General features: G+C 39.1%; 1 long non-coding RNA gene across 4 annotated transcripts in view; it reads left to right on the top strand.

Moving 5' to 3' along the window:
* Positions 1-362: 362 nt before the first annotated feature.
* Positions 363-6991, top strand: part of LOC113920908 — a 49272-nt gene continuing 42643 nt past the window's right edge. For 2 of the 4 annotated variants that reach the window (XR_003519425.2, XR_003519427.2), the window contains exons 1-3: positions 419-542; positions 799-888; positions 3939-4115. This is a non-coding gene — a long non-coding RNA (uncharacterized LOC113920908). Of the gene's footprint in view, positions 543-798; positions 889-3938; positions 4116-6991 lie in introns of all 4 variants that reach the window. The other 2 variants (XR_003519426.2, XR_003519428.2) reach the window with 2 other exon arrangements.

The raw sequence follows: 6991 nt of genomic DNA, 5'->3' as shown, positions 1-6991 counted from the left end.
TGCAGTATGTAATCTGGCCTCCTTCCCTCTTCTTTACCCCTCTAAGAGCCATCCATATTGTTTGTTCTTTTGTTTATAGCATTTCTTGTTATATGTTTTATTATTCTGTATGTTTTCATCATTTTCCTTTTTACCTTGCATACTTCTTAAAGTACAGGCTGTATCTTTATATATTCCATATATGAGCATATTGTGGACATTTAAAAATATTACGCGGGTGGATGCTGACTAATTCCTGTTTATATGGTACTTAGTGAAAGCAAGCTTTTGTCTTCTCTTCCTGGTAGCATTGTGTGTATAGTTGAAATAGCCGTGTCTGGGGCTGCAGCATGTTTTACTGTGAAGTAACAACAGTAATAAATATTTATAGGACCTTTATCTAAAGGATCCAGGGTGACTTGCCGTTTCTAGTTCATCTTTTCATTTCTCCTGGAGCTTGGCAGGAAAGCCAGCGAGGTCCTTTGGCTGAAGGGTGAGCTAAGATGCGCTGAGGTTCAGCCTCTAAGCCCAAGTCCTAGAGAACATTAGTGGAGAAACTGAAGGTATAACCTAGTTTTAGCTTACTCTCTATCTTGGATCCAATCCTAGGTTTCTCTCATCCTTAGGAAGTACTTTAGGACCATTCCCAGGGAAAGAGATGCATTAGTACAACCACAAGTACCCGTGGAGGTTTTAAGTTTTGGAATCCTATTATTATAGGAGTTCTTGTTATGCTACTGTTTCATTCTGTATGTGTGAGGGTTGATGGCTTGTCTTAAATTTTATTTTGTCTTCTACCTTTTGTGATACTTTTAATAGGAGTTACTTTTAAATAAATCAGCTGTAGGAAGTTACAAATGTAGAGACCCGACAAGGGGAAGTGTTAACCGATGCTGTTCCACGGTAAAGGTACGTGATGTTTTCTGTTTTTGGGGAATTCAATACACTGGGGACCACAGTTCAGGAGAGGCCACAGTGCTGACCACCTTCTTACCATATCTGTTGTTTTTTTCTTTTTTTGCCATAATCTCTCTTCCTTTGTTTCCTGTGGGATCACATTTCCTATTTATAATAGAAATGAGTGGGAAATCGGATTCATTCGATAAGAAAAAAAGTGATGCCCAGCTTGGCTAGAAATTAAAGTCTTTTATAGCAAACAAATACTTGCTATTTGATCCACAAACACATGCAATCATAAGTAACACACAGTAGGCACATGCAACAGGGACTATAGGGATTTGAGCATTTTTGTAGAATTTTGGGAGAACTTGTAAAAACTTGTTTAAAATCAAATCTATCTTCTCCTTTCTTGTCTTAAATTTCGATTTTGCTTTTATTCCTGTTTTTTGATCTGTGGTTTGTTGTGTAGGGAAGAAAAATATTTTTTCCTTCTACCTTTCTAGGTTTTCAGCTGGGGCCCCTGTAACAGCAGAGAGAGGAACAAGGAAAAAACATGCACATTCATTTAATAGTTTAGTGTGAGTTTTATGTGACATGGGAGCCTTCATAAGGAAATGAAAGAGTTGGCCCTGAGTGTTTTTATATGAGGTTTGATAAAGATTTGAAAGCTTTGGGGAAATGTGATAGGACAAAGGGGTGTGAGCTAAAGGTAGCACCCTGAGGGAAACTTAGCAAGGCCCTTTTGTTCGGATTGCTCCTCTTTGGAGACAAGGCTGCTCCTTTCCTCTGGAGCCAGGGAGGGCCCCCTCTCAACTCGGGGTCTTACAACCTGCTGCAGGGAGAAGGGGAAGGTCAGAGAGTCCCTTCCTACACTTGCTGTTTCTCAGACTCCTTTAGCTTAAGATATTCAATATACAGAGGGGCCATATTTTGGGGTAGTATGCCTTGAATCCCATCACTTGGTATATTAAAATCTCTTGATATCATCAGTATTTCATTCCTTCTTTATGAAGGAACTGAAATGGGAATTTATCAATTTATCCCAATTTCTAGATTTTGTCTGTTTTTTCCTAGCCTAAGTTTTTTTTTCTTTTTTTTAATCCTAGCCTAAGTTATAATCGGGACTGGGATAATTGTAATTTTATTCTTAACTTCTAGGGTGATTTCACAAGAAGCTTTAAGAACATTGATGTATATTAATGGCAGTTGAGCCCCCAATTTTGAGATCTGTTTAAGTGTTTTTGATTCTTTAAGTTCAAATCATGAAAGTACTGAACTAATGAATAAATAACTGTTCCTGAAAAACAAAAACCCCTACATAATAGCAAATATTAACAAAGGATCTGGTCATGGCACATATTGGAAATTCAGATAATTATGTTCTTTGTTTTGAAAAAAAAAAAAAAAGTTCAAAATGCCACGTAGATGCTCAGTCCAGGAAGGAAAAGGCTTTACAATCTACTTTGTTCATGAGATGTTGTAACAATAAACAGAACTGCTATTCTGGAAGCATCTGTTAAACCAATTACATGGCAAATTTTCAAGTTCTACAATGAGTAGGGTAGGTTTGTAATTGGTGCAAACTTTGATAACCAAGAGAAGACAGGATCTAGAGGAGAGAGCAGGTGATAAACAGAGGATGTGTAAGCAGGGTTCTGATGGTGTCTATGTTTTATTGCAACCTGGAAATTAGACACTTTTACATGCAATATTTTTTTTTCACCTAACAGTTCCCAAATAAACAGTTAAAGTGGTTTTAGGTGATTAAAGCAATATAGAAGATTAGTTTTGTTATGTATAATCACCTTTGCTTCTCCTTTATTGATGAGAAGAGCTTTTCTCAGCGGGTTGTGTTATCTATTTTAGATGTTGCCTGATCTTGTTTTTTAAATGTAAATCAGCTTTTTAATCTTTTTTTATGTAAATTTGATAGCCCGTACCAGCAATTATTCTGCTTTGTTGCAGCTCCCTCTTTAGAACTGTCTCTGTTTTATGTTTAATTGTCCTAATTGTCCAAATTTGAATAAACCTGGAGAACAGCAATGGAGATCATTACTTGTTTTTAAATTTACAAAAAGGTTTAAGCACTCCTTCCTGAACTTCCCTTTAATTCTTTACACTGTTAATTATGATCTGGGAGATTGGAAAACCTTGTTATTGTCCCCAGAGCTGCTACTCCAAATTATAGGTTTGTTTATTCTTGTTTTACTACTTTATATCAGACTTCTTCTTCTGAACATGATAAAAAGCTCATCAGAGAAAATTTACATTCACTTTTTAATCAGTGCAGGATTTTAGCAAAGGGGTATCTATATGAATTCTGTACTTTTAGAGGTTGGAGCCCGTAACTAGAGTCCAGGGAGGGGAATTCATCCGTTTCATTTATCCATCTGTCATCCGTCCATCCATCCATGCATCCTCCCATCCACTCAACTATCTACCCAACTAGCCATCAGCTTATGGAGGGCCTGGACTGGATGACACATCAATACAATGAGATTATGTTTTGATTTAATAATTTTTTAGAAAATGAGTAGATTAGATTCTAGGTCAAAACTGACTGAATTTTAAAGTTGATTTATTGCATAAAATAATTGGAGAAAACAAAACGAAAGAAGAAAACCAAGGGGAGTCTTATCTCTGTTTATTGAGGTTCTTTCTTTGCAGCTTGGGGTTTTATGCTTTGGTTCAGATCAAAGCCTTGGTGAGGAGACAGGGCACTTGATTTAGCAGCTGAGTCTGAGACTCAGGTGTGTCTGATCCACTATGGCTGGCCCACCGATGTCCAGTATGTTTCTGTCCCATACACCTGTGTCCTGTACAACATCTCTAACTGGGACTCTTCCTTTCTACCACCATTCTAAAGAGAAGCCACCTTCTCAGGTTCCCTCAGCAGCTAGCGATACTGGGATAGAGCAAGGAGGTATGTTAATTTCTGGTCAGTCTGACACGCCAGTTTCCAGTTGGTGGGCTCAGATGTCAGTGACAGAGTCTTCTTATCATATAGGCAGTCACATATAGCTACACAGATAACTAACTTGACTGGTTTTTGTGGCCAGATCTCTTCCAGATTGCCTAAAGAGACAGTGTTGGCATGACTCGGACAAGTCTCTGACACCCTCTAAGGCTAATTTCCTGTCCTGGGAGGCCAGGGGTAGGAATAATTCTCCGGGGTGCAATCTAAGAAGAAAAGACAAGCATCAGTGTTTTAAAGGAGCTCCATTATCATACACAAGGTCAGATCAAATGAAAACGAAATGTTCTCTTGTAGCATTCCCGAGTTTCGGCAAGTGAATTCTAATCATGCTTTGTATTCACAGACAGGAGATGTCTATTCAGAAGGAATGAATAATAGATAACTACTTTCTTTGCTTTACACCTAGTTATAATTCTACAACTAACATAATATTAAATGAGTTCTCTTCCTCCCAGTGATGTTTCATATTCGAGTTACACGCTGTAACCTCAAAACTCAACAGCGTGAAAAATCCAACAGCTGGGGATAATGCATCTTTAATTTTCCCACCAATTTACCACCCCCTGCCCTCTTGCTCAGATTATCTGCCCAGTTCTTAGGCAAATGCTATGTTCTAAGTCCCTCTATTCTCATAAAGATGATGGACCCCAGCCAGTCTTAGCTCCAGCTTTTCAGATCCAGTTTTTATTTGCTGGGTTTTAAAACCAAGGTTTATTTGCACCGTGGCATGTCAAATACCTCATTCCCTGAATCGTACCTCAAATAAATTTAACAAAATTGTTTTTGAAATTGCATGTAGTGTTCATTTTTAGTGTTAGATAGCTCATGAATCCTAATTTATGTTTAGCAAAAAATAGTAATAAAAACTTAGGCGGGCACATTCTGCATGAAGTACTGAGTGTTATATGCAAACAATGAATCATGGAACACTACATCAAAAACTAATGATGTAGTGTATGGTGATTAACATAACATAATAATAAAAAAATAAAAATAAAAATAAAAGAAACTTAGGCGGGTGTATAAGAATTGTAGACGATGTTGTTATATACAGTGTATCAATAGTAAGAATAAAGAGAACCCGGGGGTGCCTGGGTGGCTCAGTCATTAAGCGTCTGCCTTCGGCTTAGGTCACGATCCCAGGGTCCTGGGAACGAGCCCCGTGTCGGGCTCCCTGCTCTGCGGGAAGCCTGCTTCTCCCTCTCCCACTCCCCCTGCTTGTGTTTCCTCTCTCGCTGTATCTCTCTCTGTCAAATAAATAAATAAAATCTTAAAAAAAAAAAAGAATAAAGAGAACCCGAATCAAAGAATGACATAACTTTGGGAAGAAATTATAGACGTAATTTCATTTGCTATTCATTGAAAAAGTGAGGGGACGACATTTCTGAGAGATGAAGTGACTTGTTCAAGGTCACACAGCTGGTTAGCTCTAGAATTGGCCCTAAACCTCACAGTTTTTGGCTCCTGGTCCAGCACACTTTCCATCACAACATGCAGCCTCTTAGTTTGTTGGTTTTGGGTCAGAAATATAATTAACACAGGGCAGGAAGCCTAGATTATGAAAAAGTTGGAGGGGAATCTAATGAAAATCAAGGTTTATGAAAGTCCTAGGCAGTCGACCTGTTTATGATATATTCATGGTGTCTGGCTGCATTTGGAGTTTGGCGAATGGCTCTTCTTTCCTCTTTCACCTGCTGGTTCTCTTCCTCATTTGGTGATTTAAGAGTCTGCAGAGAGTTCACAAATTCTTGCCGAGTGATAAAAGTAATACAGTAATAAATAACAATAAACACACAAGTACAGAAAAAGTAAAAAAAAATACTTAAGAGAATAACATAGTAATACAAGAAGTACTGTTGCAAGAATTCGGATGGGAGGTGATGAAGCAGTGGCTGGGGCACACTCGTCCTGTAAGTTGAGTTGTGATCAATAAGGAAAAGTAGTATTTGGCGTAGAAGGGGAGCAGAGTATGCTGCCCCGCAATGGACCACTTTAACATGTGGATTGCTTTGAGGTGAAGGCAGCCAAGAGTCAGCCGACTCAGGAAAACCTTTTACCCATCCCTTAACTGCCTTAAAGAATTTAGAGAGGAGGCCTGGCCCAGAAAGAGAGCTATGACCAGAGATAACTTTTTTTTTATCTGAAAGACTTGCTTGCATGGCAGGACAAACATCTGATTAGCAAACATCAGCTCTTGTTATCTCTCTGTGAATTGCCTCCCCCCCACCCCACCCAACACACCCTTGGAAGGCCCATGCCCCTATCCCATTGCCTAGCTTAGGATGGCATCTAAGCCTCAATTCTCTGACTACCATTGAGTCTCATATCTTTGGGGGTTCTCATATGTATGAAATTAAATTTATTTTTCTCCTGTTAATTTGTCTTATGTCAGTTTAGTTATTAGACCAGCCAAAGAGAAGAAGGGAAAATCTTTCTGCCACTATAGTGTCAAATGATAATGTAAAAACATGGCTGCTTGAAAACCAAGACGATATGGATAAAAAGGGGGCAGGGTTTAGGACTCTGATGCAGACCCATTGGCCACACAAATAGCATGAGAGGTAACAGAGACCTGAGGGATTGTAAATTAACACCAAGTCCACATAGAGTCCTATTTAAATATATAAAAAATATACAAGTATATGCATATGCATATACACGTATAAGCATGTATGTATGTACGTGGGTTTGGTTTCCATTCTGCTGTGTGGAATTCTTTAGTTATATTTGTAAAGCCATTGATAAAGAACATCTCCAGAAATTTGAGATGCCAGGTGAATCTCTTTAACAATTACAGTCAAGATACTAAGAGAAGCAGGCTAGGAAAGTAGCACCTCTTACAGAATGGCTCATTCCTCCCTGGTTGAGACATCCATTACTCCTCTCTTCATCCCTGCCTACTCTTTTTTTCCCCCCAGATATTTACTTATTTGAAAGAGAGAGAGAGAGAGAGAGAGAGAGAGAGAGAGAATGGGGGAGGGGCAGAGGGAGAGGGAGAGAGAGAATCTCAAGCAGACTCTGCATTGAGCACGGAGCCCCACACGGGACTCGATCTCATGACCCTAAGATCATGACCTCAGCTGAAATCAAGAGTCGGACGCTTAACCAACTGAGCCACTCAGGCGCCCCCATCCC

This window comes from Zalophus californianus, chromosome 3 (assembly GCF_009762305.2).
Source record: "Zalophus californianus isolate mZalCal1 chromosome 3, mZalCal1.pri.v2, whole genome shotgun sequence".
Lineage (NCBI taxonomy): Eukaryota > Metazoa > Chordata > Mammalia > Carnivora > Otariidae > Zalophus > Zalophus californianus.
This window is presented reverse-complemented; position numbering and strand designations above follow the sequence as displayed.